This window comes from Amborella trichopoda, chromosome 8, assembly GCF_054954075.1.
Source record: "Amborella trichopoda isolate Santa Cruz 75 chromosome 8, AtrichopodaSantaCruz75HAP2 v2.0, whole genome shotgun sequence".
Lineage (NCBI taxonomy): Eukaryota > Viridiplantae > Streptophyta > Magnoliopsida > Amborellales > Amborellaceae > Amborella > Amborella trichopoda.
The window spans coordinates 28,902,346-28,912,303 of record NC_142343.1 but is presented as its reverse complement, the minus strand read 5'-3'; the positions used below and the strand labels follow the sequence as shown (position 1 = coordinate 28,912,303).

Below are 9,958 nucleotides of genomic sequence, written 5' to 3'. Positions count from 1 at the left end.
TATGATACCTTTGAATTTGGACGACAGTGGGAGTGTCGCCCAGAAAAAGCAAGGTTTCGGAGCAGCGAAACCCTGGATTCTTGTCACAGCTGACTTTTGGGACCCTTTGTAACTGAAAACAATGAATAAAAATCGTATGTTGAAGCTTAGATCAAGCTCGAAATAGCCCCACGGTGGGCGCAAAACTATTTACGATGAAAATCTGACAAATATTCCGATGAAGATATCTCGAATTTTAACACCTAAACTCATTAAAAAGATGTAAATAAAGTGGTAGAGAAAGTGGGACAGATCGAATTCATATCTGAGGCCAGATTTACCAGAAAACGAACAGATCTACTCTCAGATCTGTGGTAGAGCCAGCATGATCCAGAGCATTAAAATACGATTCTAAAGACAAGTTAACAGTAAAAAGAAGAAGAAAGAGAGATGAAGAAATAATATTAAACTGGGCTGGATGGCCCGGGATTCTCGAACATTCTAGGGCTCGCCCGTATCAGAACTGGTGCTCTTTGCCTCTCTGAATCAGATGTTGACCAACATATCTCTGATGTAAAGAGTTAGATCTAGGGTTGTTGTACCCTAATTCTAGTTTTGATCTAGGGTTTTTATGCCCTAGGTCTAGGTTTTCTCAGTCTTGGAAGTTAGGACTTCAGGAGGCTAGGGTTTTTATCTTCTCTAGGGTTTTCAATCTAGATATTTTTTTCTAAAGCTGACGGTTTTTTCTAGGGTTTAGAGAAGAACTTCCTTAGTTTTCTAAGGGTTTTGTGATCTCCAGAAGTTTAATATGAATTCTGAGATTTTCTCTAATTTTTTGGGATTTTTGCGGATTTTTTCTAAATTTTTAGGAATTTTCTAAGGGCTTTTTTTATTTTTTGTATTTTTGGGTAATTTTCATAATTTCGATAATTTCTAAAGTTTTTTTTTTCTCTTTTTCTCTCCCCTTTTGGGTTAGGGAGAGGGGTATTTATAAGATTCAATTGGTGATTTTTCCTAAATTGTTTAGAGTTTTTTTCGGAATTTTTTGGATTTATCTTGAAGTTAAAGCCTTATCTAATTAAAAAAAATATGTTTACTGCATCATCAGCTTGCGTCTAGGCCTGTTATAGCCTGGCCCACGGCCCGACATTGGGTCTCACAGTGACTAAATTATTATTTGTTATATCTTTTTATCCGTATGTCCGATTCAAGCGATTCTTGGACCGTTGGAAAGGTCTTGGGCTCTACTTCAAATTGTGATAGGCTTTGGGTAGTTTTGAGATAATTAAATTGGGTATACTATGATAATATGGTCATAAAGGTTCAAAAAACCATAGAATTTACCATATTGAAAATGGGATATCTACAAAATTAAACACTAAAAATAGTGCACAATGTAACAAGTTATTTGGAATGTCTATTTTTTAGATTCTTCGGTATTTATAGATGGACTCTGTTTACACCATTTTTAAAAGTTTAAATTTCATAATAAGAGTTGAACATGAAATTTCAAGCTATCGTAGTGTTTTCGAAACTAGAACTACATCTTCCAAAGAAATTTAAAGGTGTGCCTCACTTGTATGGTATACGGTGAGAACCTCATACAAACCACACCCTTTTGAATATTGTTGAGCACTATCTATTCCACATATGTTAATTATCTTGGTATATATATGTTTGTTCAGCAAAATGCACTAAGGGCCCCTATTTTGTTGATTTGATAACAGCATTTAGATTTTTCTACATGGAAGAAATTATAAAACACATATAGGTGAAAATGATCAGTGATTTCACCTACCCTCATCACCATCCAAGCTTCATCATACGGTCACAGTTGTCTGGTAGTAATTCAATTTTCTTTTCTTTTTTACTAATCGGAATGATGTGAAATTTGGATCGTGTGTACATCTTAGTGAGACGCACCTACTAAAATATGAAAAAAATAATTCACTAAATATAAATTGATCAAAATATCCCTATAGATTTTTTGTGGTATTTTGGTCTATTTATATTTTACGAATTATTTTTTTTCATATTTTATTAGGTGCGCCTCACTAAGATATACACACGTTCATAATTTCAAGTAATTTGGATTTATAGAATAAAAAAAATGAAAATTGAAACACTATCAGACAACTATGACCGTGCGATGAAGTTTGGATGGTGATGAGGGTAGACACAGTCACTATTAATTTAGCCTAAAAGCGTTGGGAAGAGTTTTCCCTTCTACATACTCCTCGCTAGGGAGATTTTCTTGCGTTTATGCAATAAAGACAACCTTCTACATATTATAGACTCCTCGCCAGGGAGATTTTCTGCGTTTATGTAATAAAGACAATATCCTAACCATGTACTAGAACACCTCACTTTTTAGTTTCAAAACTATCATTGTCTTAATTTTTTGAAATCTTTTATGATAAATTTTATTTAAAAATTTTCTTATTTTCATTTAATATTAAAGATCAGAAGAAGAGTGTTACAAAACCTCCCCAAATTTCAAAATTTTTAGTCACGATTTTATAATTGAAATAGTTAAAGCCAATGTAAAACACTAGATTTGAGAGGGACTAAGAAGAAATTTCTAGATTTAAAGTGCTGTATAATCTAAACATGTCCACAGGGCCTCACGCCTTCTACATGTCATATCAATTGGTACGCCAAATGAACCGAATCAAAACAATTTACATTTGATCAATCTTTCTGTATTGTTTCAGTTTTATCAGATGTCTTGCATTTGATCACTTCTTGTTTGAACTCTTATTTCCATGAACTTCATTAAGCTATCTCATAAACAACTTTCGTCTAAGTTTAGATTTTCAAAAAAAAGAAAACAAAACAAAAACAAAAAAAAGGGGAGAGCGAAAACTTTCATGATTCCTATTTCTGCCAATGGCCTACTTTCTCTCTATTGTTTGATTTCCTTTGCTCCCCTTTTCCTGTGTTTTATGATTATTATTCCATGGCTTTAGCATATATCAATATTTAAAAAGGTGAAAATTACATATGTATTATTTTTTAAACTGTTATTACGGTTTGGTCTCTAAATATGCAGAAATTAAGCAGAGGTCTGACTGACTAGTTTCTCTTTAGGGTTTTTTTTTTAAAAATCGGATAGATGAGGCTTCAATTTTTTTCCAACCTCGGTGACTCTCTCTCTCTCGTTGTGCCATGTTTACCTCCATGTAGATTTTCCCTCTATCTAAACAGTGGACCGCCTGGTATCATTTTGTACATGTAAGTTGGTCCGACTTTTGCAATAGTTAGCAAGGCCGACAATCATATGGACAGTGTTTTGATGCGAGAATTATTATCATACATCAATTTATTAGCTTGAATGGATCAAAGTTGGAACAATCTTGGGCAGTAATTTACTTTTCTTTTTAAAAAGGTCCTCCGATGTTCTAAACATCTGACCATCTTCTGTTATCAATTTGTACATTTATAGTCCGACTTTTACAAGATGGGACCACCTTCTGTTATTATTTTGTACATGTAATGCGGTTCAACTATGGCAACATAGGACCGCATTCTGTTATCATTTCGTACTGGGCGAGCGGTCTGATGTTTCGCTTTGAAATGGGAAATGAAATTCTACCAAGCAGTCCCATGACTAAAATCAGATCAGGGGCTTATTAGGCAAAAAATAAAATATTTTGAGCGACCCATTCTTTCAAATAATAACGAGAGCATTTTCGTTATAAGGATTAAAAAGCCGATACGGATGGAACTTTCCCTTTAAGAAACCTTTAAGTTGACTCAGGCCCTGCAAGCTACTAAGCCTATATCTTCTAGCATTTTTTTGCTTTTTTTCAACCAAAAATCTATCTATATCCCCATTTTGATAGATTTTGAAATAAATCATTCTCCTTTTAGACCCAACAACTCATTCAATTGATCAAAGTTGCATTTGTGTCGAGATTGCGAAAATCTTGCCATTTTTAGCACCAAAACCGAATCCGTCTTTCTTGAAATCTCTTTTTCATTTCTCAATCAAATTATCTACAAGTTGATTTAAAATTTTGATATTGGAGCCGTCTAATATAACCCTATAACAATTTGATAACAATGCAAAATAGAAGAAATTGAGAGACCAATTTTCGAGGGTTTTTTTAACTGAGAACCAAACTTCTTCAATTTCTCTCTCATTTTTTCATGAAATTCATTTATCTTCTATATATGACATCAAATAAGTGATCTCCATTATTTGAATTTGCACTTTTTAAATTTTTGTCTCTTTTTCTCTATTTTCTCTTTTTTCTAAAGACTGGCCTAGTAAGCCGAGCCAACTCGATCGACCCACCGATTTTCCTTGGACCAAATGGATGCCCAATTCCCGGTCGAGTTTTTAAACTTTGGTTTAAATATGGGTAATATTTGCATAAAGTTGCAATCTTAAACAATCAAAGTAAGACACACCTCTAAATTTCGTCATAAGGCGTCAAAAAATTTTAAGATGGCCGAGAATCTTTAATATGTCTAATTATAAAATTTTAAACTCCAAAAATAGTTCAAATCAAGCATATCTATAAACAAATAAAAATCTTGAAAATAAACGGTCCAAATAATGTCATGCAAGATGTACTATTTATAAGACTTTGAAGTCTTTTTTTTTTTCTATATTTATACACTTCGGTGTCGAGATGATCAATTAGATAGCTTTTCAATGTCAAAATAGCCTTTTCCAATAGGGTTTTGAGATGCACCGTGATCATGAAACTTAGAGTTTCGAGATGCACCGTGATCATGAAACTTAGAGTTTCAAAGTTATATGAACTTTTTCCTTTGAATATATTTAGATAACCCAATTATGAAGGTCTGGTTTATGTTGGACCCACAGGGCATAAATTTGTCAAACGCAACAAACAGCCCAGGGAGCTAGTCATGGGTTCGTGAAATAAAATATGGGAAAAGTTTATATATAGCCAAGGCTCTAAACAATCAAATTAGACCCTACCTAAAACTTTTCACTAGAAGAGGTTGTTTTGATGCCCAAATATTCTCAAATTGATCATCTCAACGTCAAGATGCATGGACATGATAAGAAAATGGATTTCAAGTTTTAAAAATAATGTATTTTGTAATATTTGGACCGTCAATTTTCAAGATTTTCAAGTTTGCATAGATTTGTCGATCTACACTACTTGTAAAGCTTTAAACTTTATAAATATATTTTAAGGCTATGACAGTAATTTTCGGTAATGAAACCACATTTCTCGATACTATTTGAAGGTAGGCTCTAATTTGATTGTTTAGAGCCTAGGCTCTATACAAACCGCACCCATAAAATATATCACTCCTTTGAATCACACTTTATGTGCCACAAATATTTAATAATTTTATAGGTCCACTGGACCATGGGAGGAGACATGCGGGTTTCACCTTTGCTAGATCAACGGAGCAATTTGATGTTGCAATGTGAAACAAAAATAAAGACACCATATTCACGCTAAAAAAGAAGTAAAGACAGCATCATCCTATCCCACATTTACCGCCACCAATTCATAGCTAGGCACATGGTAGACCCTCAATTAAGGGTTGCAATGGGCCAGAGGGGCCAGCCCTAGCCCAGCCCATGTCTCCATAGGACCGGCCCAAGCCCGGATGGTCCTGTTCGAGCCAAACTGGGCCAAGAACAAACGAAAAAAAATAAGTAAAAAAGAGGATTGAGATGGGCCGAACTTGGCCCACAATAGCCCTAGTCTGGGCCCTGTGGCCCAGACCCTACTCTTTTGGGGCCGGGCCGCCCAACCCATTGCGAGCCATACCCTCAATGAGAAAATTCCTATATAATAAACCAACACCACCCATTTTCTCAACCAAAACAACATACACTTTTCTCATCTCACACAACAATATGCAAGGCCAAAGAAGCATGAGCTTGAGCCTTTCCCTTGCTCTTCTCTCCACCATCCTCACATGTTTGGCCATGGTGGAGATGGGTTTGGCTGCTAGGGCTTACCCTAACTTCATCAAAGCCTGTTGTGCTTCCACCCTTTACCCAACTCTTTGCTTCAATTCTCTCTCCCCCTATGCATCAACAATCAAAACTAGCCATAGAGAAATGGCACACATTGCTCTTTTGCTGAGCTTGGACAAGGCTAATGCGATGTCGGCCATGATTTCAAAGACAATGGTGGGGTTGAACAAGGATGAGAGCAGCAGAAGGGCGGCGAGTGCCATGAAAGACTGCATGGAGAACATAGAGGATTCGATTGATGAGCTTCGAGAGTCACTTGATGAGGATGAGCATTTGCCGGTGAGCAATGAGGGTGCTGATTTTAGAGAGAAGATGGGCAACATCCAGACATGGGTGAGCGCTGCACTAACTGATGAGGATACATGTATGGATGGGTTTAAGGGTGTGTCCATTGATGGCAACCTCAGGGATGAGATGAGGAGGAGTGTTCTGGCTATCGCTCACCTAACAAGCAATGCCTTGGCCTTGATCAACTCCCTTAACCAAGCCCCTTAAGCAGACATCTCTCACGGCCACACATTTCTTGATTATGAATATCCTGGTGTCATTAAAAAGCTGTGAAAACCCTTGTATTTTTATTTTTATTTTTTAATAATGAAATTAGACCCTCGTATTGTAGTTTTCTTCTTTTTTTTTGATAATAATGAAACTAGACCCTCATATTGTAGTTTTTGTTCTATGCTTAGGTCATCTATTTTAGTTGGTGTTGAAACTTCCGAAAGGCACTATAACAAAGACTTCTACGAATTTCAATTTTCTTTAACTCTATTACCTGTGAGATTGGGCAGAAGACTGCACATACGTCACTAATTCGTTTTGGTATACTTAAAAGTCACTCTAGTGTATGTGGCACCATTTGAGTCTCAAATTTTGTGGAATGAAGTGTTTGAAATTGTATTTGGAAAATTATCGAAAATATACTTCAATTTTTGTTTGAAAAAACATCATACTTTCTTAAACTTCATCCATACTATTTTTTTCAGCCTATCGTATTTTTTCTTATCAAAATAGCATTCGCGATAATCATACGACTGTGAAGCATCACAGTACTTAAAATACCGTGACGATCATAAAAGGTATCATGGTACTTGAAATACCATGATGAACCACAGGGTGTATCACAGTATTTTAACTACTACAATGGTCTCAATTTTTTGCTCAACTAGCCATTTCAGGTCCATAACAATAATTTCTCTCATGTTTTGCACAACTAGCTATAAATAAGCATGCAAACTGAAAGTGTGTGGGGGACAGAGAGAACCTTTGATAAAGCTGCAGCAAGTTGACCTCATCTCCACTGAAAATTTTCCAGATTTAGGATAGGTTTATTATTAAGCTTCAATGGAGGTGGCAAAGCTGCAACAGGTGGACCCCAACCAAGAAGATCATCGATGGCAAAGCCAGACTGTTGAATATTGGATGGAAAAGTAGGAAAACCGCGATGCGTTCACCACAAAGGTTACTATTATTGACCCGAAATGGAGGTGCGAAAGCTCCAACAGGTGGACCCAAACCAAGAAGATCATCGATGGCAAAGCCACACAATTGAACATTGGATGGTAAAGTAGGGAAACCGTGATGCCTTCGTTACAAAGGTTACTGTTATTGACCTAAAATGACTAGTTGAGCAAAATATTGAGACTATTACGGTAGTTAAAATATCGTGATACAATATGTGGTCATCACAGTATTTTATATACAGTGATACCACTTATGGTCATCATAGTATTTTAAGTACTGTGATGTTTTTACGGTCATATGACTACTGTGAAGAGGAAGAAGAAGAAGGAGGAGGTATGGACGAGATTTAAAAAGTATGGGTTTTTTTCTAAAAAGATAAAAAATAAATTATATTTCTAATTATATTTCTCGATTGTATTTGATCAAATTGTGATTTCGCAAATTGTTAAAGTCAAGGGGCATTTAATCTAAGTGCAATTTTTGTAATTGTGTGTTGTGATAGTGTTGGTGATGGCAATGGTTTTGGTAGCGGGTTGGCTGCAGCACGATGGTTGTTAGTTGTGCAGTAGTATGGTGGTGGTGGTGGCGGCGGCTGGAGTTGGTAGCAGTGGTGTAAGTGGTGGTGGGGGCAGCAGTTAATAGTAGTGGTGTGGATGGTGGCGGCGGTGGAGCTGGTAAAGTGTGATAGCGGTGGCGGAGTGTTGGTGGTTATGGCATTGGGGGTGCAAGCGATGGTAATGCTGCTAGTGGTGTCTGGGTGAACATGACGATGTAACGGGCAATGGAGGTGGCAACGGTGGTGGAGGTGGTCCAGAGCAGTGGTTGAGAGTGAGAAATGGAGAGCCAATTTCATTTTCTAAAAAAACAACCCCAAGTGGTTTTGCGATCTCGATTATAATTGGCAATCAATTGAATACCTAAAGGAAAAAGTTTGTATAAGGTTGCAACTTTAAGATGTATAATTCAAGATGCACCTTAAAAATACATCAGACATGGTTGTTTTAACGGTGAAAAACCCCGTAATTGATCATCTCGATATCAAGATGTATGAATATAAAAAAATAATAAAAAGATTTTGAGTCCTAAAAATAGTGTATTTCACAACACATTATCTAGACCGTCTATTTTCAATATTTTTGTATGTTTATAAATGTACTTGATTTTAACTATTTTTAGAGTTTAAAATTTATAATTAAAGATAAAAATAGATTTTAAGATAATCCTAATAATATTTTACACCAAAATTTGGAGGTACACCTTAATTATATTGTTTACTGGTTGCAACCTTTTATAAAAACCACACCCTTATGTAAAACAAACCCGCATTGCGGTCAAATTGCAACATGCTACACCCCATTTAAGTCTAAATTGCATTTGGCCTAAAATACAAAGCGTGTGGTTTCCATAAGCTTGCAACCTTACACAATCCAATTAACATGCACCTTCAAATTTTATCATAACATATAATTTTGATGTAAAATATTTTTAGGATTATCTCAAAATCTATTATTATATCTAATTATAAAATTTTAAACTCCAAAAATAGTTAAAATCAAGTAGATCTATAAGCATATGAAAATATTGAAAATGGACAGTTTAGATGTTGAACGATGCACCATTTTTGAGACTCAAAATCCATTTATTTTTCATGATCATACATCTCGATATCGAGATGATCAATCAGAGGGTTTTTCAACATTAAAATAACCTTTTTCCGATAGATTTTTGTGGTGCATCCCTAGTTCTACATTTTAAGGCTGCAACCTGATATAAACTTTTTCCAAATACAAAAGGCCCGTATCTTTTTCTTAATACAAAAGGCCCGTATCTTTTTCTTTAAAGTAATAAAAGCCTCGTTCTCATCTTGTCTGGAAAATATTCATTTGAAATGATGAGATGCTCCAAATTAATGCTAATAGTACACTCACAAAAAAACACAAGGAAAGTACACCATGATTCAATGGAATCCCATTCCAACGGGGCATTCATAATTCATAAATCTAGTGATTTGATGGCCTAGGGAGCAAAGCACAGCACGGCAGCACAAAATTATATTGGAAAGTATTTTATATAAGATTGCGAGATTGTACTAGTCACCGTGGTTTTTATTCGCACCATTAACACCACCATACTGATACTTTCAAAAAGTGCCAATATAAATTTTACCGGTAAATAACACTAGCAAAATTATCTGCATTTAAAAGAGAGAAATAAAAATTTTAAAGAAAATCACAAGAAGAAATAACAAAATACACAGATACGAATATTCCGACACGGACCCACAAACAAATAAAAAAAACACGCACAAAAAGTTCTCTCTACAAAAAAAAAAAACTTTCTTTATTTCATAAAATTCAATATGTTTGTTACAATGTAGATGAGTTTATCCTTATCTAAAAGCTAACCACTCTAATCAAATAAACTTTTATTCCTAAAAAGCTAACTACTACCTCCTCTACAATATACACTCTCTTTTTATTTACTTCTAAAGCAACTCACTCTTAAAATATCTCCTTTCTTTTAATAGATATACTATATCTT

At 35.2% G+C, this 9,958-nt stretch overlaps 1 non-coding gene across 1 annotated transcript; it reads left to right on the top strand.

Moving 5' to 3' along the window:
* Positions 1-5,784: 5,784 nt before the first annotated feature.
* Positions 5,785-6,633, top strand: LOC18433068 (21 kDa protein). The gene has a single exon (XR_016061160.1). It is a non-coding gene; the product is annotated as a 21 kDa protein (transcript).
* The last annotated feature ends 3,325 nt before the right edge of the window (positions 6,634-9,958 follow it).